Source organism: Camellia sinensis, chromosome 7, assembly GCF_055761805.1.
Source record: "Camellia sinensis isolate YWXY chromosome 7, ASM5576180v1, whole genome shotgun sequence".
In the NCBI taxonomy this organism is placed as follows: domain Eukaryota; kingdom Viridiplantae; phylum Streptophyta; class Magnoliopsida; order Ericales; family Theaceae; genus Camellia; species Camellia sinensis.
In genome coordinates this window covers 91,061,871-91,089,537 of record NC_138967.1, presented here as the reverse complement: position 1 = coordinate 91,089,537, position 27,667 = coordinate 91,061,871, and the positions used below count along the sequence as shown (strand labels likewise).

Genomic DNA, 27,667 nt, shown 5'->3' with positions numbered 1-27,667 from the left:
AAATCAATCGTTATAAAAAGGATTAGGTATCAACTTGTCAGGTAAGCAGCAATTGAAAAAAGAAGGGATTTAATTATGGTAGGCTCAGAAAACTAGAATTTCTTCACATTTAAGGAAAATTCTACAAATTAGTACTCGGTGCATGTGTAGGATTGCTCTATAAAAACCACAGAGATGTTGATTAAGATAAGATAAGTTAAACTACTAATTTGACTCAAATTTCACTTTAGTCCTTACCATTTTAATTTAAATAATTTGATTCCTGCCTTTTAAATCCGATTTCAATTTGATCCTTCCATTCAAATTAAACACTAAAACTTATAATGTTGTAATACGTGTCAGTCTCGCAAGGAGTGCATGAAAAAATTAACAGTTTTTTAGACAAAAGGACCAAATTAAAACTGAACTTTAAGTGTAAGAATCAAATTGAAATTTGAGTCAAACTACAAAGGTGAAAAATATAATTCCCCCTAAAATTTAAAACTCCCAATATATCCAAGTCAAACATTGCTAAGTACTCGTAAGACAATAATCAACCAAACTAATTTCACAAGAAGTAATGTAACAGTGAAATATGTTAAATACTTCTAGTTAACTAAATTAAAAATCCAGTGTAACAAATTATGTTTTACAGAAACATTAATTCGAGCAAGATAATTATATATTGTAAATAGGATTGAAGTCTCCCCAAAGCTGTTCTTTTGAAACATATAGCTGATAATCCCAAGACTTCAGATGCTTTGATTCATGCCACTCAACTTCTAAACTTCATCTTCATCTGCACTTAGAAGTTAGAATCTTACAAAAACTTTTACAGAAAAGCAAAAGCAGAGACATCTAATTTATGCTACGAAACACATTTATAAATCAAATCATCTCCAAACAACTAGATTAGCTGGCTTATAAAAAAGTTCAAACCACAAAAAGGAAAAATTGTACGAATTTCTACATGAACAATACTAATTAAAATCCCACAGGTTCCAAATTCCAAACATAGGTAAGACGAACACAAAAGAGCAATTTATGAATCGTGTACCATGGGGCACATAATGGGAACGTTCAGAAAAAGAAAAAGAGATAGGAGAAAAAAAGAAAAAAGAAAAAAGAGTTTAAAGAAATTTAAAATTGAGGTTTTATTTTTTTATTTTATCAAATTGTTCGATGACATCAAAATTTCCCGTAACTTGATGCCCCTCTAACTTCCGGCAGTCAAGACTCGAGACTGGACACTTAGTCTGACCAAATGATTAGTCCACTAAAATGCACCACATTTATGATCTAAGATATTAAACCCTACGTGTAACCAAATCTTTAAAAAAATTGTATGTGTTGGAATCCTTTTTTTAGATTCTCCAATCTACAAGTAAATTCCACAACAAAACAAATGATGGGAAGCCAACCTAACAATAGAAAGTCCATTTACTAGTGATAAATAAATCAAATGCACCAATGTTCAAAATAAGCACATTAAACCTGAACATCCCAAAGATAACCTAACAATGGAATTCCTTAGGCCTCTTTTGTGATAAATAATACAAATGCACCGATGTTCCACTGTTTGGTTAGTTGTGTGCATTGGAGTAAGGATTGGTGCCGCATCATACCATCGGTGACAACCCCTAAAACCCACGCGGGGTTGGCTTTCCTATAGTGTATTGGTCTAGTAAACCATAAATACGGGATTAGGGACTAGTCGCCTAGGTTAAAGACACAATTGTGTTCTAGTTAGACTCAATAGGGTCTGTCTAGGTTATCGAGATGTTTCATTGATTTTTGGGTGGTATTGATTTTACGTTGAATTTTATAATATTTGAGCAATTGATCCTTGTATGTGAATTTTAAGATAATTGTGTAATATGGCATCATCCTTATTAACATTTAATATATTGGCTACTCATTTTCAATGTCTTGGATGATTATTTAGTGAGCTTTAATCTTTGCTCGTCCCTTACAATTACAGGTACTCCACCACTGTAAGCATAAAGTTGGGTGGCCATGCCATATATTCAAATCTTTTACAGAGTTATACATGTATACCCATGCTTAATTGTATTTACCCTTTTAAGTTGCCATTATTTTGGAGGCTAGCGTGTAAACCTGACTAGTTTGCTTACAGACTTATAAGATGAGTTAGATCATAGGCTTGTGTTATTTTAATGATATGTAATTAATATATTTGGGCTGTGAACACACTCATGGCTTTTTGCAACCTAACTCTAGAGATGTTACGTTCGTAATTTAACTCAAACTATTATCGATGCCTTAGCAATTTATTCCAAGTACTTGGCATATGCAATCAAACTCATCCAGATATTTGGAAATTGGAGAAAAGTACTCCTTTATTTAAATTTCTCCCAAATTTGTTTTTGTCATTTGAGTCATTATTGACAAACTAGCAATATCGACCTTGAGTTTCCTAGTCGTGTCATCTTAGTCATTATTGGCATGCCAAAGCTAATTTTGCTCATTTTGTGAAAGCGAAACCTCTTGTCCAACGTGGACCTAAGGCAGTTGAATATTGGTGAGAATGGATTTTGTTAGAATGGATTGATGTTAGAATGGATTTTGTTTTGGGGCTTCCATATACACAATGAGGTTATGATTCCATCTATGTGGTTATGGACAAATTTTCTAAAAGGTCCATTTCATTGCATCGAGCAGACAATAGATGCTATAAATGTGGCACAATTGTATTTTTGAGAAGTCTATTGCCTACATGGGCTACCACAATCCATTGTGTCAAACAAGGATAGCCGATTTCTCAATCATTTTTGAAGCTGTTTGTATAATACATAGCTTGACTTTAGTAGTGCCTATCATCCTCAAAGTGACAGTCAAATGAGAGTTGTTAATTGTTCCTTGGGAAATTCATTGCTGTGTTTGGTAGGGGATCATTTGAAATCATTGGACTAGAAATTGCACTTGTAACCCTTCAGAAAATCGAAGTTTTGATTTTAGTCCCTTTTATGTTAACTATGGTTATCAACCACGAGCTCCATTGGACTTGGCACCTGTGCCAAACTGAAAGCATATCAATTGAAAAGCAAAAAATCTTATTAGCAACCTATAGGAAGTCCACAAATTTTGTTTAGGTTGTTCTCACAAAAGACAAGTTTTCTGCTTACAAGCACAATAAACTGGCAGCCAGAAAATTTGGGCCATTGGAGATTGTGAAAAGATCTCATTTGCACAACCGACGTGTTCTACATCAAACATCTCATTCCATTAGGAGTGTTCATAAAACTAAATCACTCGAGCAAACCGAGCCAATCCAACCGATTTGACACCATTTTGGACGATTTCAATGGTTGAACAGTCGGGAATCGATTGAAATTATGAATTTTGTGCAGATTTCGAATGAATTATGAGCGTGTTAATTGAAAAACTGCATAAACTGATCCGACCGAATATAATTATAATTAAATTAATAACGGTGCTTAAACATGTTGCCTTTTAATGGTGGATTTTGTTTCCCAAGAACCTTAGTTGTACACACACAACATTATCATCAATGACTTCTGCAATCAATAGTTGGGCTATGGCCTTACCTAGTCTCAGAGACTTTAATTTTCACGCCAACTCTGTCTCTTTTCACCTTCTTTTTCACCCTCTCATCTACCTTTTTGTCTCTATCACCCTGCCATCTATCCTACTTTCCTCTCTCTCTCTCTCTCTCTCTCTCTCATACACACACACACAAAGACAAACTCTAGCAAAAAACTATGGGACTTGTCTCTCTCTTCCTTGGAACTTCAAGATAAATGCTCTCTCATCTCTCCACCATCTTTGCATCTCTCTTTTTTCCCTCTCAATCTTTAGTCTTTCCCTCTGTGACAGTGGCAAATATTGGTAGTTATCAACGGTGTGGCGGTGGTGGCGTTGAGTGATAGCGGTGGTGATGGTGTCGATGAGCGATGGTCGTGGCATGGTGAGTTTCCCTTCTCTCTTTCCCTTTTTTCCCCATTTTCTTTCCTCCATTATCTTTATTTCAATTTGTTTGTATGTATATGAGTTTATGGTTTTGTTTTTTTTTAACTTTGAATCATATTTTTCTCATTTTTTTCCTCCAACCGCTTTCTATAACAGATTTGCGAAATCGACCAAACCGACCACCTAATCGATTCTCATGACTCGGTCGATTTCGAATAGTAGGTCGGTTGACAACGAATGAGGGTAAACCTAGACCTGTAAACACCCCTGCATTCCATATTGGGGAGACAGTTTTGATGACAAGGCTACAAATTCAAGGGTGAATTCTTCCTACCTTGGAGATGATGACGCAGTGTGTGGCCATAAAATTTGTAGATCAAATGGATAGGCATGTGGCCAAACAAGGCAAAAGGCACCAGCAAGAATCAAACGGCACGTGCTCAAAATCGCGCAAAATTTGGTGAGTTGATGGAAAATATTGTTTTGATCAAGATCCATAGCTGTCCTACGGAACTCAATAATTTTGGGCAAATTCCATCATTTAGGCCATCAATTTCAAGATTTAGCCATTTTTGGAAAGATTTGCAACTTCAATTACTCTTAGCGCACAAGTCAAAATTCGATTTCCGTCGAATTTGTGATTATTGTAGTAGCCTAAATTACTAATTTCTTTGTTTTATTTCAATATTTCTATTTTTGGCAATTTTTGTTGTATTTGCTTATATTTGTTTTGCTCATTAAAAAACTGTTGACACTGGTTATTCCTAGTACATTAGGGTGGTTGTCAATATAAAAAATCATTGTAAGCCTTACGAGTGAATAGTTTAGAGAATTAATACAATTTTGAGTATTTATTCTTTTTCCAACCTTAGGAACTCGTTTCAAATCAACCATTATTGAGCCTTTATTCTTTGTATTCCTTATGAATCAACGAGTTTAGAGAAGGATCTTATTTCAGGGTAATCATCTCTGAATCAACATACCCTAAATCATCACTATCACACATTCTTTACATCACTTAAGTTGGGAGTAGAGCTCGAATACCTCGCTCATAAACGCTAGAGGACTTGTGAATTAGAGGCTAGAATACAAAGGGTTGCCTGAGCAACTCATTACCACCCTTGAGTTAGAGCACTAAAACTAGTTTGTAAGAGGGGCCTTAACCAAGACGCGACACCTTGATGGTCACTCTTGACACATCCAAAAAGGGATGTACCAAGCCTACCTATGTCCACGTATCCAAGTATGTTACATCCCCGAGGCCTACATCAAATGTTGTAGAGTTGATCCAATTTCCCTCCAATTCGCCAAGCCTAAAATATTGATCCACCTATCATCAGTTGAGTTGGCTCAACCTAGATCATCACCTAACATAAAGGAGGGTTCAAAATGCATGCAAGACACAACATAGCTGCATCTCCTTGCTCTTCTGACATTCAAGCTCTCCACTGCCACACCTCTTTACCAAGGCTACCATTGGCTCTCTCCTTTGCCTACCATCTTCATAACTCCTCTACAACCATTACACAATGATCAACCATTGCTAACCCTAATGTTTCACGAAAGTACTTTCCTCATCTTACCACCCATTTATGTTAACATCCTCATTTATGCTACACTCAATTTTACAAATTTAATGTTTCGTAGTTGCCTAACATTCAGTGCCATAAAGCATTGCAGGCCTCAAAGTTACCCTATAAGATTTTTCTTTCAAATTTGTTGCTATCTAGCACATTTCCACTTGAGCCAACCTACTTTGATATACTATAAGTTTCATCATTTTCAATCTTTCCACTTTTTGGTATCTCATGGTTTTCAATCTAAACCGCATATTACAATTCAATTTTGTTGGTTTTGTCAATTTGGTGTAGAAGAAGGATTCACATGAAATTTTAAAATAATTTATAAAAACTTGTAAAATTCCACATTGGGAATAAATGAAGAAAAATAGTGAAAATGTCTCCCTCCTTAATTTTTATTACAAAAATTGAATTATTAATCACTTAAAATATAAAAGTTTTTAAATATAATATTTCAGTTGATTCTATTTATATTAGTGTAAAAATTTTCAAAATCAAAACATACCACACAATATGAAAAACAGACATAAAACTAAAATTTTGATCAATTTTGAGCAATCAGTTTGGTTTCATTGATTTTTCTTACACCCCTAATCTTTCAGTTTATATTAATGTAAAAATTTTCAAAATCGAAATAAAATACCAGTATAAAAAATGCAGCAAAAACTTAAAGTTCGATTGATCTTGGGTGGTTAGTTTGATTTCATCGATTGTTTTTACACCCCTAATCTTTCATGTGACATGGTAAGTTTTACTACTTTTTTAATATGATTGTTTTTAGATATGTACATTGCTTTTATAGTATAAATACAAGAGGTGAAATGGAGCCGTTGATAAATAATAGTTCTCTCATTTTATTTCACCTTTTTACATGTACTTATGCAATAACAATAGTGTGTATGTATAGGATTTATTTTATTTAGAAAATAATAAAACATACCATACTATGAGAAAGCAAATTGTTATTCATACAAAATTTATCACTAAAATGACATGGCAATGACATTTTTGCAATAAAACGTCATTTAAATGGGGAATTTATTTTAAAATATAAGTCCCTATATAGTTAGGGTTATTAAACGAATCAAGCTACTCAAGCTCAATTTGTGTTTGACTCGTTAAAAACTCATTTGAAATCGGTTTATTATGTAAACAAGTCAAACTTAAAAGTACAATTTATTGGACTTAATCTAATAACTAGGAATTGTTTGATTCGCTAAAACAAGTTAAAATAATTATTCCTGACTTTCGTATGAAATTATCATTCTGTTATAATGTGAACGATGATTTAATTTAGGGTGCATTTTTTATTATTTTTTAGTGAATCAAAGGTGACAATAGATATTTTAGTAGAATAATCATGTTATTCCACTTCATTCCAATAGTGAAGCAAATAAATCATTATCCAAACAAGACACTGCTTACCCAAACAAAGACTTGTATCAATTAACTATGCTGAACGTAACAGGATTATATGCTCATTTTCAAATTTCAATGGGATAAATCGCACATGAAATAAAACAAAAAAGATCCGCAATTTTCACACTTACGTTACTTATGTATAGTAGTGTTTTAGTCTTTTTTATTAAATCGTTAACGGGCTTAACAATCCACTTCAATCCATAAAACACAAGAGGATTGTGTGGTTATTTCCAAATGAAAGGTAAGTAATCCACACATGAGCCACACCATAAGAGAGTAAACTAAAATTTGCCCTGTAAAAATCTGAAACTAATTTTACATTTAAGTTAAAAATTTCAATTTATAATGTGTGTTTAATTTCAAGGACTTCCTTTCAAGTAATGAGACACTGCTTATTCAAAAAAAGTAATGAGAGAGTGATTGGACTTCCACTATATTAAGAGAGCATGTATCATTCCCAAGTGAAATGAAAAAATGTATATATGTTTTACATATTGCAATGCCTAGCTTGCATCATCATCGACATCTCTAACAATGAGATGCAACCTACTCTCACCAGCTATGTCCTCCTAGTAATACATAACCCTAACTACATCTGGAAACTCAAACAAGAAATCCCTCCAGTGAATCAAGGGAATCCTGCTTATATCCTGTAACAACATGACTACATCTCAAACCCCCACAGCCGTGTGCAGCGAAAAAATGAATCCATGAGTCCCAATGTTTATGTGGCGCCTCTCACGAATCTCTTTGATGATATCGCTAGCATGATCCACCAGAACTGACAAAGCTTCCAACAAATCTGAAATAGTCAACTTCTTCACAAATAACAAGCATCTTACTGGTCCTGCAATTTATAGAAAGTTAATATTCCAAGTAATACGAAACTAGAAAACAAAATGAAAAAGTAGATATTGTTAAGGGTGTTTATGAAGCTGTTTGGTTCAAGTTAGCACCAAATTAGAATAAACTCAATCAAAACAAATCAAACCATTCTAATGTAGTTCGGATGAAAATCACAGTTCTATTATACTAAACAAACATAAAGGAATCAATCAACAATACATTATTAAAAACAAGTCTTGATGATGATTTAACATAACAAAAATAAAGAACAATGAGAGAGAGAGAGAGAAAGAGAGAGAGAGAAGGGAAAGGGGGTTGCCAGAGCAGCGGACGACCACTACTATAAAAACAGATAAAGATCACACTTTTTTTGTGTGATGTATGTTATTTAATCACACCTTTTAAGTTTTATTAAAGTGTGATATTTAAGAGTGTGATTAAAAAGAGTCATTTTTAATCACACCTTTTAAGTGTGATTAATAACATTTAGATCACATCTTTTAAGTGATTAATAATATTTAGATCATATCTTTTAATTGTGATCACATCTTTTAGATCACATCTTTAGATCACATCTTTTAAATATGATTAATAATTAATAAAACCTATGATAGTATTATTTTTGTATACACATTTGAAGAATGTAAAACACACTATATACTATATTTTTGAATCACAACCATATGTTGAATGGAATAACGTTATATATTTCATAAATGAAAGTTAAATGTTCAAAAGTATATACAAAGGAATTAATAAAAAGGTTTTAATTGTGATTATATATATTAAAAAATGAAAAAACTTGAAAAACTAAGTTCTTGAATTCTTTGACCATATTTTGCATCACTTTAAGAAATTTCTGACCTGAAAAATAAAAATACAAATTAATTCAGAAACCGCTAAAAGTATATGAATAAACTTATTATTTTTGTAGAGACTGTTCTTGTCTTACAAAAGACAAAATCGGACATTTTCTCACCATACTGACTATTCATCTCCTACGTCAATAGAAAATGAATAACAACTTTGATTATTACTAGTATAAAATGTTTGGATTACCATATATAAATATGACAGTATTTATATACACATCTAGCACTCATTTCCAATTTACTTAGTTTCACTCCAGACCACCATTGGAGCACACCCTCGAGTGAATCTGGTGTTGCCCACTGAAAACCCCACCAATTTAGTAGCTCAAGACTTAGCAACAGAAATGGTTGCTAGATTCAACTTCACTTTTACAAAAAGGGCAGACATTAACATTACTACCTAGAGCACAATTTTTTTGCAAATAGTCAGCTGTTATTACCCTCCCCCCTTACCATTAAACCATAATAGATTAAGATAAATCAATCACTACAAGAAACAACCTTTGAAATGAATGTCACAAACCCATTACTTACACATCAATAGCACACCTAAAAAAGCAAACTAGTGACAGAAAAATAAACCAAAGAGAAATGGCCAAAGAGAAAAATAAACCAAAAGACACATAAACCAAAGAGAGTATTTTATAAACAAGTTAAAGTTCCAAGTACCCAAAATAAACAAATGGCAACAGAAATGGCCAGAGAATCAGATTTAGCACTAAAATTGATAATTTAACCAATACATCTACTACAACAAGAAGCTAATTCTCACTCAATACACTTCATATTACCCAGAAATACGTACTGATAAATAAATAAATATATATATACTCAATTTTTGATGAAAAAGAAACTTGAATTCTTGAGGGGTGAAGTGTTGGTTGACTAAAATAGAAACCAAATACGCCCTAGAATTTAGAAATTCAAGTGATCAAAGGAAAGAAAGAACCAAGCTATTAGTGAAGGATTCCATCTATAAAACAAGGCTAAATGGTTATGCAAAGAGCAGCTAGTTGATCTAGATGAGTACTCTGACACCAACTTATGAAACATGGAAGACTTGTCATCTAATAACCTTGCTGGACTATCAAACTGTGTCACTTGACCTGCAAAACTAAGTTTCATGAGCTTTCTGTTAGTGTGTGCAGCAGAAACACAACATAGACTAAAATTTCACTGGGAATTAAATGATAAAAAAACTGAGAAATTGTTCTAAAACAAATTCCAAATATTAGACTCAAGTTTTGATGTTCTGTAAGAAAGATTACCGGTTAAAACTTGGCATCAATGGATTCCAAATCTAATAAATTCTGGGTATTTCAGATGCATAAATTCATAGAAGTGAAAAGCGAAAAGAAAAATGAAAACAGAACTGTAATGGAATATGACCTATAAGTGACTTTGATACTTAGATACTTCAGAGAGAGATGAAAATAAAAACAAAGATCGACTGTACAAACAACCTTGGAGTTGTAGAAACATTATGTTAATAAATTTGATGGGACAGGTCACAAGAGGATCAAGAAGCAACAGCCTTCATTCAGCTTCCAGCAATTACTGTGAGCCAAAGAGAGTGAATCATTTTTAGATAATACTTGCCATACCATCATACTCAAGTTGAGAAATGAGAAGCAAAACTCTCTAATATTTTTACAGTGTAAAATATCATACCTAAGACTTTGACGTCGAAGACCAACAACTCTCTCAAACCCATATTTACATTCTAAAAGTTAACTCTTAATCAAGATACATATTCACCTGCATATCCTGAGAATCAAGCTTAGATATATACTCTTGTATACCATAATCTCCTTGAGTTTCCATCATTTCAAGAACATCAAAAAAATTTGATGAATCCTGGAAAATTTGATTCAATGCAAACACATTGTGCTTAGTTGGTGTTACTAGTGAAAAACAAGATGCAGAGTCAGGAATTATTCATCGCAAGATATCTAAAGAGTTGTGGGTGTTGATATTGTTCCTACAGACCTACAAGGGCAGCTTTCTCTTCTAGAGCCTTTTACTAATTTAATTTATCTTGTCAAAAGTTTAAAAGAAAAAGAAATGAAATTTTTTTGGATACCCGTGAAAATTAATAACATTACCAAATGCAGATTATACTAAAATTCTTAGGAAAAAGTTCTACAGATTGCAGCAACACTTATGTCCACTAAATGGAAGAAGAAATGGGAAGTATTAGTGTATGCACCATCACTGGGGACCAGAACTAGATCGCTGTCAATAACAGTTGGGATATGATGAGCAATAGTGCACACAGTGTAGTCCCTAAACTCTGTTCAGATGATCTTCTGGATAGGATTATCTGTAGTTGAATCAACTGAAGTAGTGGCTTCATCAAGAACCAAAATTCTTGCTTGAGGTGACTAGAGAACTGATTGACTTAGTTGTAAACAAAAATTTATTTGATGTTTATTTTTATGTTTATTTTTGTTAGCAGTTTACAAAATTTATTGAACTCTTAACTTAAAACAAATTAGTTTCACATGTTAAGTATAGCGACCCTGGTCTTGTCTCATTTGTTTATTGTATCCGGACTTAGGTTCCGTAGCTACTGCTATTGTATTATGATTGTTACCGTCCTTTAATTTCCTATTTCTGAGTTAGGGGATGCATTGGGCAGGTTTGTAGCAGGTTGGTTGAGCTTGGGAGCAAAGGGTTGCTGCCCAGAATTTTGACCCTTCGCTCGAGTGAGCAGTTCTTCGCTCGATCGAGCTCTTTGTTTTGGTCCGTCGCTCGAGCCAGGGTTTATTCGCTCGAGCGAGAATGGCGTTTTGTAGTAAGACCTGAGAGCAGGGGTTTTTGGCTCGAGCGAGATTTTCTTCGCTCGAGCGAGCTAGTTTGTTCTTCGCTCGAGCGAGAGTTCCTTCGCTCGAGCGTGTCTGGTTACAGACCTGAGGGTTTGAGTTCTTCGATCGAGCGAGATTTCCTTCGCTCGAGTGAGCTTCTGGGTTGTTGGCTCGAGCAAGGCTTCCTTGGCTCGAGCGTAGCTTTTTTGTGTCTGGTCGCTCGAGCGACCAAGTCTTCGCTCGAGCGAGCCTGTTCAGTTTATATACGCAGCAGCGGGTTTTGATCAGTTTTTTTCATATTCTTTTTTATTCCAAACCCTAGGTCCGACTTTTCTCTCTCCCTACTCACCTTCTCTCTTAGGTTTGATCTATTTAGAGTGTGTTTCTACCTTAGATCCTTTATTAAAAAGATAGAGTGAGTCGAGGGCTTCCATTTAATCTGAACATTTGGCGATTTGGAGCACTTTGGTTTTGGGTATTCATCTCTGTCTTCTCCATTTGAGTTATTTTCTTCGAGGTAGGGATTTCCTACTCCATTTTATAAGTTTTGTTCTAAGTTTTGGTATGTTGATATGTTGGGGTTACTTTGATAATTTTGGGAAAAACCCTAGTTGTATTAATTAATTAATTTGTATAATTAATTTAAGGGAATTGGGAAATTTATTGATTAAATGGTGTAGTTGGATAATTTAAATCACTCGCCTATTGAATTGTTGATATATTTATTTCCAAGTCTAGAAATAACTGTTTTGGGCTATCGGTGGAGGATAGTCGTAATTGTTGTAGACACTGCATGTGGATTAGGGATAACTGAAACTAATCATTGATTAAGTCATCAATTTTGACTGTTGAATTAATACAGACATTATGTGTATTGATTGTGTGTTGTATATGTTATGTGTTTACATACATTGTTTTGTGTGGGAGGAGATAGGGGATGTACTCCACGGTTTAGGGGAAGATAGGGGATGGACCTCTAAATCGGATTTTATTTGGGAGGAGATAGGGGATGGACTCCATTAGCATCACTTTTATGTGTGCTTATTTATATTGAAGTGTTTTATTGATACAGCACTAAAATGTGTATCAAACTAGAAGTATGAAGTGTTTTGATTTGAGCCTGAGTCTCATTTGTTTGTTGGCATTGGAAGAATGTGAATATGATATATATTGTTCACTGTTGTAAGTTTGGCCAGGTTCTGAGCCATATTAATAATGTTGGAAAGTAAAACATGTCTTAGACAATAGTGTCATGAAACTGTGTAATGATGTAATTGATTATCTTGGTTAACCATCTATTGAATGCTATTGCTTTATTCAATGCTTATATTTGGTTTAGTATATTTCTACTGGGCTGTGGCTCACCCTATATGGGAACATTATTTTCAGGTTCAGGTGATAAGCTACCTCCAAGAACTTAGCTTGGAAGGACTTAGATTTTGAAAACTACTTTCAATTATTTGTTTTTCATTGTTAGTACATGTAAACACTCAAGCCTAGGGCTTTAATTTGTATTTGAGTTAGAACTCATATCTTTGTGTCCAAGTGTTGACTTGGAAAGATGTAAGCCTGTAGGGCATTTAATTTGATGTTACATGTAATGTTTTTATTTGGTAATACTCTGATGAATGAATTAATAAATTGTTTTCTTTAAATAATGTATGTCAATGATATATATATAATGGGTTAATTTTGAGGGCGTGACATTAAGAAAAATAATTTCTCTCTCTTTAATTCCTTCAAGCCATTTATTCCTCACCACCACCATCGGGCATCACATCTGGCCACTCCAATTGACGGAAATCCCCTCCAAGCACTAATAACCACATCTTGCTGGAAACTACTTTTGGTTGCCTCCTCCTGCCAAAAATCACCTAACACTATATCCAGTTGTCAGCAATTACTTTTGATTACTCCCTTATTTTCAAAACAAAATTTAAAACATATATCCAGTTGTCAGCAATTACTTTCGATTACTTCCTTATTTTCAAAACAAAATTTAAAACATATATGCGTATTAAACATTTTTTTTATTTATCAAAAATAAATATAAACATGATTAATTTTTAACTCTAATAAAAGATTCTGTGAAATAAAATCAAATTGTTAGGCCTTAATTGCAAAGAACAAGTTCAAACAGTTTAATTAACTTGTCTTTGTCCAGCCTCATTGCGTTGAACTTTTCTATTTAGTTTGCTTCCACGAAAGAAACGTATGGGATTTTGGACACTGATTAATATTTTTAGAGAAATATTATATATGATTGATTATATATATATATATATATCAATTTTTACATGAATATTTATAATTAATTCTCTTATGTAAATTTAATTATTAAAATATTTAATAAAGATAAAATAATATCTTATTATATAATTTGATAAAAAAATTAAATAATATATAACAATCCTAGTATTTTTAATCATGGCTTAGTTGCAAAGTATTTGAGCCCATAACCCTAAAACTGTAATTGTCAATCCTAGACATTTCTTGAAGAATTAATTAATAAGATTAAGTGATCTGATTTGCCACGGCACAATTGATCGGTTGGAAGCCATATCATCTTCCCACCAACTTCAACTAGGAGCTTAAAATATGTGCTGGGCAAATCACAACGTGGCACCGCACCATTCTGTCACATATATTATAATAAAATTAATGTGTATTTATACAAAAATAATGAAATTTTTGACAAAAATAATGTTGTAGTGACATTTTTTAAAATATCACAAAAATTATATCATTTGTTATATATATATTTATCTAGAATTCTAATTATATTATGAGGATCATGTTAACAACCACCAGCTGACTTGTGGTTGAGACCAAAATTTTCACAACTAATTCATACACCATGGATTTGCTAGACAACCAATAAGATGGTGCACATCCGCCAAATTACCAAAATTCTGTCCTACATTTACATACACAGTCCCCCATCAATTTTAGATTTTTCGATGAATAAAACAGATTTTGCAATTGAAAATTTTTGAGTAGTTACAAATTTTGTAGACAATTTTGGAGGAAAAAAATGTGATAGACCTAAAAAAATATTTATGAGTTCTGTTGGGCAGTGGTACCAAGGAATCATGTGAAGGTTTGAGAAGTGGGAAAGATCTTATAAAGGAAAAAGATTGGTCAGCGGTGGTCGATGGTGGCTCTGAGTAGAAAAGAACAAAATGGGAAAGAGTTTGACTGCAACATTTCAACGCCATATACAAGCAAGGGATTTTTCTTAATTTTCTTCCCATATTTTTGGGATATTAATTTGTTACGTTAGTTTATAGGATATTTTGTCATATACATGATGACGGACTCGATTACTCAATAAGCACAATTCCAATTTTCCAAATCATATGCTTGCAGATGCTCAATTTCGTCGGAGATGAACGGTTCGCCACCAACACCAACGGTTTTGGAAACACATAAGGCGATCACTTGGCTTTGCTTCTCACTTGGCTTTGCTGCCATACAAGAAACACATAAGGCGATCACAGAGATGGGTGACAAAGCCTACGTAACGCTCGAGCAGAGGTTTGAACATAATAGAAAGCTCACTTAGTACCCAGTGAGCTCACCCCCCTCAAATTCAGTTCCAACACTGGAGAAGGCACAACACTACCATCCTCCCACCCTCAATACTTCCTTAAGAACTCCGTCAAACAAGAAAAAACCAGCCTAGGTATAAATTCTGAGGATAGTTTCACCACCAGTTTTACTGAAGCTGAGAGGATTGGGGAGGATTTCCCACTTTCTATCACCTTTGGGATCAAAAACCTCAAAATGGGGCGCCTCAAGATCAAGTTCAAACAGGAATTAGTATGAATGTCTAGAAAGAACGTAAATTTTTCCCTCGTGTGACCACAATAGGTCTGGCCTTGTAACCTGACAATCTGGGAATATCGCGGACAGGGACCAACAAACCCTCCTCTAGATCAGTGGTGGGATCAAAGGAAGGCAAAAGCATCTAAACAGAAATTGTATTTACAAGAAACATCATTTTCATCAATTACAACATTCGCACCCCTAACCATATACAATATAATTGACAAAAGTAATGATCAAGACCAATTCTCCACAATTTATACAATATAATTGACAAAACTCCATATAAACTGAAAAGAGAAGGAAGTGAGAAATATTACATCTGTTAGGTCACCAACAGATACAAACAACATATAATTAGTTAAACCAAAAAATAGTAATAATTGAAGTCTAACAACAACAAGAAGCCTGATAGAAGAACACAGACATTACATGGTAATTAGAAAGATATCTGACGAAAGTATTTACCAAGCTAGAAGAGGTTAGAAAGACATTGCATGGTGAGAAAGGCTTGAATTTTGGAAGAAAAGAACACAAATCCACAACAAAAGTGGAAGGCACCACAAAAAAAGAACTCAAATCCACATTATATGGTAACTAGGAAAAGTGGAAGGCATGCACTGGGAAACTCGATTCCAAGGTTGTGCGTTGTGTCTTTATTGGTTATTCTACTACTCAGAAGGGTTACAAATGCTATGATCCTCACACTCGCAAAGTGTATGTTAGTATGGATCAACACGAGTTATCTTTTTTCCTTTCTAGTCAGCGGACTGTTATTTGTGTTGAGGGGGAGCCTGCCATTGGTGGTCGTTTGGATCGGGTTGATCTTATTCTCGACGTCTGAAAGAGCAAGCTTTCCTTGTGCCACCAAACCCATCATCAGTCTATTCCTCTATCATCTGTGTGGGCCTTCCAGTGGGCTTTATGAAGAGCATAAGCACAAGCCCAGCATTTAACTTAAATATTATATTGGACCAAGCCCAGTTCAAGGGATTATTAATTGGAGGTCTAAACCACATAAGAAATGAATGGAAACAGGATGAAGCCCAAATCACAAAATATCAATCACCAACCCCGCCATCCATTGAGGAAATTATAGGTCCATTGGGATCAAATAAGCAATTGAGTCAAGATGAGGCAGAAATAAAACAAAGAAGAGTGATCAATACAAATCAAGCACTGCTGAGTAGAAGCCGTGGTGAAGATCAACCGAATAGTGAGTCGAAAAGGAAAAGAAGACCGGGGCAAAAGAAGGCATGGTCAAGGTGAAGAGGGGCAATTTTGAGGGCAGCAGCAGTGGCCCTCTCATCATCAGTGTCACAAACTAGAGATCATAACAGAAGAAGAAAGGACAGAGATGCAAGATGACAAAAATCGTAGGGATATTACAATTTAAGACACTAACATTTTCATGGGATTCATCAATCTATACTTTGGTAGTACAGTTATTGTTTACAATTTAAGACACGAACAAATTTTTTATGAGATCACCTCTATTACATGTACTGTTGGTGATGTGGGGAACTGACGTAGTTGTTATTTTTGCAATAAAACTACTAAATCCTTTCAATTTTTTTCCGTCATTGTATGCGTTATTGAGAAGATTTAATTACCATCATATCCTTACTGCACTTATAGTTCACTAGCTTTGTCCATGGCCTGGATTTAGGAGATTAAGTGGTATAGGGTGACCCCATTTTAAAGTTGCTGATTTTGATTCAAGATCCTATACCTCCATTTTGTAGAATATTTTATCCATATTATCGTATAACTTTTTATCCATATATTTTTATTTTGTTTAATTATATGACTCTAGCTTGCTGGAGCATTTGAAATACAATTTTCAGAAGGAAAACAAATCGAGGATTCAAACATGTATACTAAGTAGTACGAGTTTGCGACGAGTCACTACCGCCCGTATTTACTAAGAGTTGCTTTTCACACGATTGGGTGAAGAAAAACCCTCTCATTGATTCTGAGTATCCTCATTGGCATCTTGGGTAAGTACATATTTCTATCTTTGCTATTTATCCAAGTAATTCATTCATTTGTCTTTTCATTCAATTTTTTTGTCATTCACTTTGCACAGGGATATACTCAATGGCATCATATACTTCAGATTTACATTGAGACAACCACATGGAGAAATTTGTGCAAACAATGTCTATTTGGTTAATGGACATGCCAAGTTGGGCAAAGCTCTAAATCCTGAGTGGTAGACATTTGGGGATGACATTGACAAGTTCTGCGGCATAGTCAAGTCTCTATTCAAGTCCAAAGGGTCAAAACTTCCCTTCGGTTTGGATCATTTGCGTAGATACGTGCAAAAATACAACAAATTTAAAAAGTACAGTATTTCTTTAATTATGATTTTTTAAGTATTGTATAGTATTTTTATTCCTATTGATTCTCACGCTTTTTGTTATACAAGCATTTGATGAATGCAATTAATCATCCGATCATGTTGACGTTAGATGTAAGATGCAAGTATAGGCTAGAATGGTGTTTAACAAGAGAATAGGCAACTAGCCTATACTCGTATCTTGCATCTAAAATCAACAAGATCTGATGATTAATTACATTCATCAAATGCTTGTATAACAAAAAGCGTGAGAATCAATACAATAAAAACACTATACGATACTTAAAAAATCATAATTAAAGAAATACTATACTTTCCAAAACAAAGGGAAATTTAGACCATTTGGACTTGAAGAGAGATTTAACCATACCACAGAATTTGTCAATGTCATCCCCCAATGTCTTCTCGTACCACTCAGGATTTACAGGTTTGCCCAACTTGGCATTTCCATTAACTAAGTAGACATTGTTTGCACAAATTTCTCCATGTGGTTGTCTCAATACATCTGAAGTATATGATGCCATTAAGTATATCCTTACAGAGTAAATGACCAAAAAAATTTGAATGAAAAGACAAAAAAACAAATGAAAGAATTACTTGAATAAATAGCAAAGATGACATAGACATGCACTTACCCCAACATGCCAATAAAAGACTTACTCAACCTTTCAAGATATTTAGAATCAATGAGAGGGTTTTTCTTCACCCAATCGTGTAGAGTTCCTTCTACCACCTCTGTGAAAACAACAAAACTACTTTGACACTTTCTAATTACTCTCAGTAAATACGGGTTGCAGTGACTCGTCGCAAAATCGTACCACCATTATAAATCTTTTGATTGTGACTCAAGGTGGTACACCACTTTTATACTATTTTGTGTACTTCCAAGGTAACCAATATACATGTTTGAATCCTCAATTTGTTTTCCTTCTAAAAATTGTATTTCAAATGCTTTAACAAGCTAGTCATATAATAAAAACAAAATATATGGATAAAAAGTTAGCTATAAGATAATATAGATAAAATATTCTACAAAATGGAGGTATAGGATAAAACATACTATGGTATCTGGATCAACAGCCATCTTAAATCAAAATCAGTAACTCTAAAATGGGGCAACTCTCTGTAACAGATTAGAATAACAAACCACAATAAATAGTTACCATACTTCTAGTGCTACCACTTAATCTCCTAAATCCATGCCATTGACAAAGCCAACAAACTATAAGTACAATAAGGATATGAAGGCAATTAAATCTTCTCAATAACGCATACAATGACAAAAAAAATTAAAAGGCTCTGATTCAATAGACCGGCAAAGGATCTAGCAGTTTTATTGCAAAAATAACCACGTCAGTTCCCCACATCACCAACAGTACATGTAGCAGATGTGAACTCATAAAACTAAACTAACAAGTAACAAATTACTCTACTAAACAATAACTATACCACCAAAGTATAGACTAATAAATCCCATGAAAATGTTAGTGTCTTAAATTGTAATATCCCTACAGTTATCATCAGTTTTTCAAACTTGAGTGCACATACGAAGATGAATGCAGCTGCATGAACTTAACTTAGAGAATCAAAGCTAAAAGAATCAATATATAGTAAAGAAACCTGATGCATGATTGCAGGGCTAAGAAGGTCAACTTAACATTCTGCACTGATGTTTCAAGCTAAGATAGTTCAAGTGATCATAGTCTTTATCTCAAGGTCAATTAGAAAAAATGGACACAAGGTCTGGAATTTAGTATTATAATTTAAAACAGTTAAAAGTAAAATATAAATCTCTCTTTCTTAGGTCCACATAGACACAAGTACATACCATATGTATTGATTGTATAGGGGGGAACTATTAGATCACCACTAGTCCCAAAAACTTAAGATGTTAGGAAATGAGCTTAATAATATACATCAAGCTCAAAAGCTTAAGTTGTCTGGAAATGAGCTCAACAATGTATATCAAGCTCTTCAATAGGGACAAGTGACTTTTAGAATGCTGTCATATCAGCATCCATAGAGGAACAAAGGCCATTATATGGTTCCCATTCATCTTAGCACCCTTATCTTCATCATAAATCTTGGAACCCTCTATTTCCAAGCCCCTTAGATTGGGTAAGCTTGGATGCTACCCGGGAAAAGTAAAGGGTTGTTCCAATCCTATTGAACAAAAAGATGTCAAACCTAAGGTAGAAAACAACAACATTATTCAAAAAGTGATGTAAATCAGAAGATCAAAACCAATTCCTTTGTGTAAAACTCTTTGCCAAAGTAAACCTCAATGGAACACATACACACACAACAAATACATGTATTTCAAATTGAAAATCAACCCATTAAAGAAAAGGAATGCAAAGGGCAAGTCATACAATATCTATTAAAAAAGGAATATCTCCATAAAATAAGAGAAAAGGGGGCAAGTCATATAATATCTGACTACATACATTCTATTCCCTCTCCTCTTACTATTGCAAAGAACCAATTGCAACATGATGCCAAGCTCAGTTGATGAAAAACCATAAGAAAGCAAAAGAAATAAAATTCAAACCAATGGCTCAAATTTTCCATTGGCTTTCTTCCTCCGAACTTTCTCAACAACCCTTTTTGTCTCAATATTCAAATTTTATAGTAGATGATGTACTATTATATATCATGTGAGATTATATTGTATCCCATTGTAGTAGATGTACTATTATAGTAGATGTACTATTAATTAAAAAATATGATTGTTAATAATATTTTCCCTTAATTAAAAAATAACAAAATAAAAAGATGCATTTTATAATCCAAATTTTAAAAATAAAATAGTATATATCATCCATCTATTATTTGAAAATTGGTTAATGTTATATAAGATTTGGAGTAATTAGAGTTTGACGGAATAAAAAAAAATTTCGTCCAACTTAACTTGAAATAATACTCAGATGGATAAATATTTTCAAAATTTTCAATAATTAATTCTTTATTATAATTTTATCCCTAATATTGATTGGACCTAACTAATAATCCAAGTTGTTTTGTTAATTATTGTAACAATCATATTTAAATAATCATATGTATATATTTTTTCTCATTAAAAGAAAATGGAAGGAAGGGTGAACAATGCATGGAAACCCTCCTTAGATGTGATCATAGAAGCCCCCATCAGCAAGAAGCCAAACAAGAGGGACGAGCCCACAAGCACAGGAGATCCGCATGCCCTCCTTCAAGTACTCAACAACGTATTACAACAATATTTTTGTGGCAATTAACAGTTACCTATTGTTACAAAATAGTTTGTCACAATATGTCCTAATTTAATCTTTATTGCAACAAATTTATTGTGATGAAACTAATTCGTGGCAGTATTTAACTCCCACTGGCTTTAAAACTTCCTACCATGGAATTTGTTAACTATAAGGACAAAATAATTTTCATCACAATAAATTTACTTATTGCGAAAAATTAGTTTCGTAACAATAACCAAATTTTGTTTAGTGCAAAAACAAAGGTTATAAAAGCTTTAGACTAATCAACTGAGTGATAATCAAAATTACTACATCGAATTCTATCTGCCTATACAATTTCTTAGCTGCTAAGTTCGATCAAGTAGAAGATCAAATGGAGTATCTCAACAAATGGCTACAATGTCGGTGGCAGTATTTGTGATTGTATTTGTGTCAAGTGGGTGAGTGAAAATTTTCTTCTTTCTCCCATAATCCTATTCAATGAATTTAATTAAAATTTGATTACTAACTTTGTACACCCATTAGATAAGTTAGTATTTAAAACAGCAAATTAGCTGATTACTTCAAGCTAATTAATTACTTTTTTGGCTGATGCATCAAATGTTGATAAAGCAAACAGGTTCATTAATACCTAGGCCGACAAGTTTGGCAGGCTTTTCACTCCACCACGAAGGCGATAACCTAAATGACCACAATTAGCATAATAATCAACGTTATACACGTCAAAGAAACTATAATTTAATCCGTGAAACCAATAAATTACCTCTTAACAATGAATCAAGCAATTAACTTCATGACAAATGCCTAATTAATTAAAAATTCCAATTGCAATAGCTAGGACCATACCAGTCATGAAGTTGAATGATGAAAGAAAATTCAAAACATTAATAAGTAGCCTTTGGATACTGGCTTACAGAATGAACACCAAGCATAAGTGTGTCAGTTTACTAACAAAAAAATAGTGAAAAACAATAATACTTTATCACGTATTCGGTGATATGAAAACAGTTTCTTATCGGATTCTTATAATTTTTAATTTCAAAATTAGTGTGTCAGCTTCTTAAAACAATTATTGTTGTTATACTCTCTCTTTCTTATTACTGTGAAGTAGGTGTCCTGCTTCTTTTGTATTTGTATAGATTTTTAGTATTTACTATTTACAAAACCAATAATATAACAAAGAAGCATATGGAACATTCTTTATTGGAAGTCACTGGAACTAATTTTCAACTAGGACATTTGTTAAGTGGGAAAAATATTTAGCTAGAACCATAAGCGTAATTTTTTTTCTTTATGTATTAACGTTTACTTTGTTGGGCATATTTGTTGGGTTGAGAAGGCTTCAAATGCCTGTGGCACTAAGCAAAGGAGTGGGAAGCCCTAATGCAATCAAATGGGAAGTATGTCAAGATAGGCACCACGAAACCACAATGTAGACTTTTGTATGACACATTATTAAATTAGCTCAGATAACTTCAAAGGAAAAAGGTGGTTTTTAATGCTCCATTGTTGTCTTCTTAGTTCTCTGGTTTTTTTTTTTTTTTTTTTAATGTTATAGAGGCGAGGCGAGGCAAGGTGAACATAACCACTCTGTTGCTACTTGCTAGTTACATGTTTCTTTGTTGTGCAATTCTATAACTACATATAAGGAGGAATTGCATGCGAACCGGAGAGAGAAATACAAATATATACCATCAAGGAGAACGACCAGTTGCTTCTTTCCTGGACCAATCTTTTTTCTCTTTTGATACTCAGACTTCCTCTTTGATATCCTCTCTTCAGTCGGCCATGGAGACAGGGACTTGCAGTAAAAGATAAAAAAAAACAAAAAAGCACACACCCACAAAAGGTGGGGTAGGGTTTCCTACCACTAAATTCTCGCCCAAAGAGAGGGGTAGGGTTTTCCTTCAATTACAACGGAAAAAGGCTTCCACTCATCAAGTTCACCTTTGGGGGGCCTTTCACATGACCCATTTTGATAATATGATCATTCATTCTTTTGGCCCATTTTGAGAATCTGATTTATTTATTCTTTTGATATTTATATGTAAATTATTCACATACAAAATTTATTTTGTTCGATAATTTTAATCATATTTAATTACTTATCGTTCATTTATTTATTTTTTCTCTAAATAAATGATGAAAATACATAGCTATAATTACCAAATATATCTGATTTTTTTTTTTAATTAATAGTCTACATACAAGAAATTAGAAGTTGAATGATTCATATCATTGAAATAGACCCCAATGACTTGACCCAGATAGTCCAAATCATTTATGAGAATTGGATACAAATCCTTCCCATCATAACCGGCCTTTTTGGTTGTTAATCTATTCTATTATATAAAACCTATGAATAAATTAGTGTAAATTGTCAAAAGAAAAAAAATTTCCAAAGTAATTCTAAACTTGATAATTGTTCCTCTCATATTTAACTACTTCAAATATAAGTGTCATAATTATGAGATCTAATTACTTTAAACAATTGTCATGATACACACGTTATGTGTGTACCCTTAATATTATAATATATAATATAAAGCTTACAATTAAATTAGTGCAATGTCATACATATATATATATTAAAAATGCCCACAAGAGTCAGCTATGCTATTATTCAAATTTTTTTAAAATATTTTTTCAACTGCCTGGTAACCCACATGATTTTTTTCAACCACAAATTATGTGCTCTCAGCCTTCTAGTTATTTATAAAATACTATAGCTTGGAAATTTTTTAGCAAACTCACAACCGTTTTTGAAATTGCAAGATAGATCCTCAATGGCTCAAGTTAAAATAGCTTTGTCAAAATTATTTTTTGGCTTACTACAATGCACAAAACTTATTTTTTTGGTTATACCATTCTAATAGGGACTTGCCATTTTGGCACAACCAAATGCCAAATTCAAATTTGGGTTGTAAATTGTTCTAAATTTGTGTTCAAATTTGGGTTCTAAATTATTCTAAAATTTTGTACAATCTAGAAACTTTCCATATTCAAAAAATTTGAGGGTTCCAAATTAAATTTGGAAAGCTGAATTTCTAGACGGATCTTTATTGAGTTTTTGTAATTTTATAAATTTATTGTGGTTTGAAAATTTATGGTAGAGTTTTGATTTGTAGCAGTTGTGAAACTAACAGTTGGAGGTTCAAAAAAACAGCTGACTTTGCCATTTTTTGGCATGGCAAATGGCACACCATTAGAGTAGTGCATTTGTGAAGCCACGTTAGGCAAATAGAAAAACCATTGGAGTTGCTCTTAGAATCCAAGTTTATACTCAGCTGTGCTAGAAGTGAGGAAAAAAATCTGTGGACTTGTAAAATTATTTTGTACACTTTCTAATTTTTCTTTTTTTTTTTTTTTTTAAACTGATATTTCAAATTGTGTTTTTAGATTAAGGTGAAATGATTTAGATGTGGTTTGGTAACATTTACATTTTATTATTTTTATTTTACAAAAAATATTAAATATGTTTATGTTTATTTTAGGTAAAAACGAAAACAAAAAACAAATTTGACGTACATGTTTTAAAAAACTTATTTTGAAAAAAAGTGAAAGAATTGGTCTACAGGAGGTAGTTGTAGACGGTTGAAGATGATGGCCAGATGTGGTTGTTTGCCTCCGAAGGTGGCGGCCGAAAGTAAGTGCCACTGGTGGGATGTGGTTAGTGGTGGCCAAAAGTGATTGCCAATAGTGAGAGGTCACGGTCGAAAGTGGTTGACGGTCGGAAATAATGGCCGCTCGATCATCTAAAGTGCTAGTTAAAGCTTGTTTCTAAAAAGAAGTGGTGACCGAAGGTGGTTATCACAAGTGGGAGGTGATTGATGACCAAGGGAAGTGGTGGGCGGAGTGGTTGGCGGAAGTGGTGGAAATAATTAGTGGGTGATGATTGAAAAGGGTGGGCGAAAGAGGAAGAAATTGGGGGGGGGGGGGGGGAATTAAATTGTGAAACTAGTTTTTTTTGTGTTTAGAAAATTTTTGTAAACAAAAACATAAACCAAACAAATTTTTATTTACAATTTCAAAAATTCTAAACAGCAGAAAGAAAGAAAATCTAAATGGTGTTGGATCACAACTGTGTTTGTTGGCAAGAGCATTTGCACTGAAAACATATTGACATACATCCCTATCTAACTTGGATAAAAATTTTTGAACACGTGATGTTATTTATCGTCAAATTTATTTTATTTTATCATAATTGTCATGTATGATTGAAATATTTTAGAGCAAATTACACTGTTAGTTCTTAAATTTTGTCCACCGTGTCATTTTAGTCCCTACACTTTCAATTGGCTTGATTTTAATCCTTGATTTTTTATATTGTGTCAATCTTGTTCAATTGATAATACTGATTGTGATTTTTGTCAAAAAATGATTACTAAGTTGTTTGAGCTTAATTTACTGAGTTAGATAAATTTATAATTTTACTCTTAAAAGCATGACACATATTCTTATGTGCACATTTTTCATAAAAAAATCAATAACAATTATAATCAATTGGATCAAATTAAGACAATATCATAAATTCAAGGCCAAAATCGAGCCAATTGAAATTATAAGGATCAAAATAACATGAGTGTCAAAGACTAACGGTGTAATTTGTCCAATATTTTATCTCAAGTCTTCATCTTCTATAGGGGTGTAAGTGGTTTGGTTTGGTCTGGTCAGAATTATGAAAAAATTTAGCACCAAACTGAATCTTTCAGTTTTGGTGGTTGAAGAATCGAAATAAACCACATATTACAATTCAATTTTGTTGGTTTCGTCAATTTGGTGTAGAAGAAGGATTCACATGAAATTTTAAAATATTTCATAAAAACTTGTAAAATTCCACATTGGGAATAAATGAAGAAAAATAGTGAAAATGTCTCCCTCTTAGTTTTTATTACAAAAATTGAATTATTAATCACTTAAAATATAAAAGTTTTTAAATATAATATTTCAACTAATTCTGTTTATATTAGTGTAAAAAATTTCAAAATCAAAACAGGCCACACAATATGAAAAATAGACATAAAACTAAAATGTTGATCAATTTTGAGCGATCGTTTCGGTTTCATTGATTTTTCTTACACCCCTAATCTTTCAGTTTATATTAATGTAAAAATTTTCAAAATCGAAATAGAATACCAGTATAAAAAAATACATCGAAAAGTTAAATTTCGGTTGATCTTGAGTAGTCAGTTCGGTTTCATCGATTTTTTTTACACCCCTAATCTTTCATGTGACATGGTAAGTTCTACTATTTTTTTAATATGATTTTTTTTACACATGTACATGACTTTTATAGTATAAATACAAGAGGTGAAATGGAGTCGTTGATAAATAATAGCTCTCTCATTTTATTTCACGTTTTTATATGTAACAATAGTGTGTATGCATAGGATTTATTATATTTATAAAATAATAAAACATACCAGACCATATGAGAAAGCAAATTGTTATTCATACAAAATTTATCACTAAAATGACGTGGCAATGACATTTTTGCAATAAAACGTCATTTAAATGGGGAATTTATTTTAAAATATAAGTCCCAATATAGAAACAGTAAGGTCCCAATTTATTTAAATGAAGAAACAGATTTGAAACAGTAGAAAATCCAACAAATTCAAAATCAAACCCACATATCAGAATCAAACCAATTTATACAATTTTTTTGCCAAATTCACAAATTTCAGAATAAATTTGACAAACCCAAATTCGGTTTCTCTTTTTTTTTTTAATCATTTATCACCAAATCAGTTGATCCAAATGGAGTGAAAAAATCAGATGGATATTATCACAATAAACCAAACCAAAATCAGATGGATGTTCTTTGAAGATCAAAATAAATATCAAAATAAAATAAATGGATGAACAAAAATAGTTGGATGAACAAATATTAAACCAAAAATCAAAATAAATAATTACGAAAAATCGGAGAGCACAGACCTGAGTTGTTTGAAGATCTGGAGATGCTTGAGTTCTTTGAAGATCCGGTTTGAAGCCATCGCGAGACCTGAGTTTGAAAAATCGCGATCGCCTCCACATCAACAAACAGAAAAATAAACAAAAAATCAAAGTGTATATATATATATGATGTGTATATAGACGGAGAGCGAGAGAGAGACAGATGGGAGAGTACAGAGATCGGTGAAGAGAGGGAAGACAGTGCGAGAGTGAGAGAGCGAGAGTCAGAGAGAGGGAGATCAGTTTGCGGAGAGGGAAGATAGTGCGAGTGTGTGTGTGAGAGAGAGAGAGAGAGAGGTCGGTTTGAGGAGAGTGAGAGGGAAGACACAGTGACTGGGAGAGGGAAGACAGTGTGATGAGAGTGAGAGGAGAGGTTTGGATGATTCCAGATAATCATCTCAACCATTGAACATTTTAGACGTGGACGGTTGTGATCTCCCACTCTGCCCATAAAACAGCTGTTGTGTTCTGTTTGGTTTTTAAAAAAAAAAAAAATTCAATAACAACAGTTATCTTTAAACGGTTGTTTTTTTCAAACAGTGATATTTCGAATTTATCTTTAAACGGTTGTTTTTTTCAAACAGTGATATTTCGAATTTCTATAATTAAAAAAAATTATTAAATATATAGTGATATATTTTTTGGTGGGGTGAATTATATTTAAATTTTTTTTTCTAATTTTTCAAAAAAATTTCATTTTTTATATTTTTCTAGTTTGAAATAATATAAATATATAATTTTTTTTACAAACAGGTAAAAAAATGTCACAAAAGATAAAAAATAAACAAAAATAAAATTACAAAAAAATCTATATCCAAACAATACCTACAAA

The 27,667-nt window shown here is 33.0% G+C and overlaps 1 long non-coding RNA gene across 16 annotated transcripts; it reads right to left on the bottom strand.

Annotated features, from left to right (window-relative positions):
• Positions 1-702: 702 nt before the first annotated feature.
• On the bottom strand, positions 703-27,269 carry LOC114304438 (uncharacterized). Of its 16 annotated transcripts, none has more exons than XR_014335645.1 (4): positions 26,818-27,250; positions 10,322-14,092; positions 10,114-10,207; positions 7,335-9,756 (listed from the first exon to the last, which is right to left on the bottom strand). It is a non-coding gene; the product is annotated as an uncharacterized LOC114304438 (long non-coding RNA). The 16 variants fall into 16 exon arrangements; XR_014335646.1 differs by having other exon boundaries at positions 7,335-7,779; positions 26,818-27,249; XR_014335635.1 differs by lacking the exons at positions 10,114-10,207; positions 10,322-14,092 and adding an exon at positions 21,509-21,558 and having other exon boundaries at positions 7,335-7,779; positions 26,818-26,884; positions 26,997-27,228.
• Between the last annotated feature and the right edge of the window lie 398 nt (positions 27,270-27,667).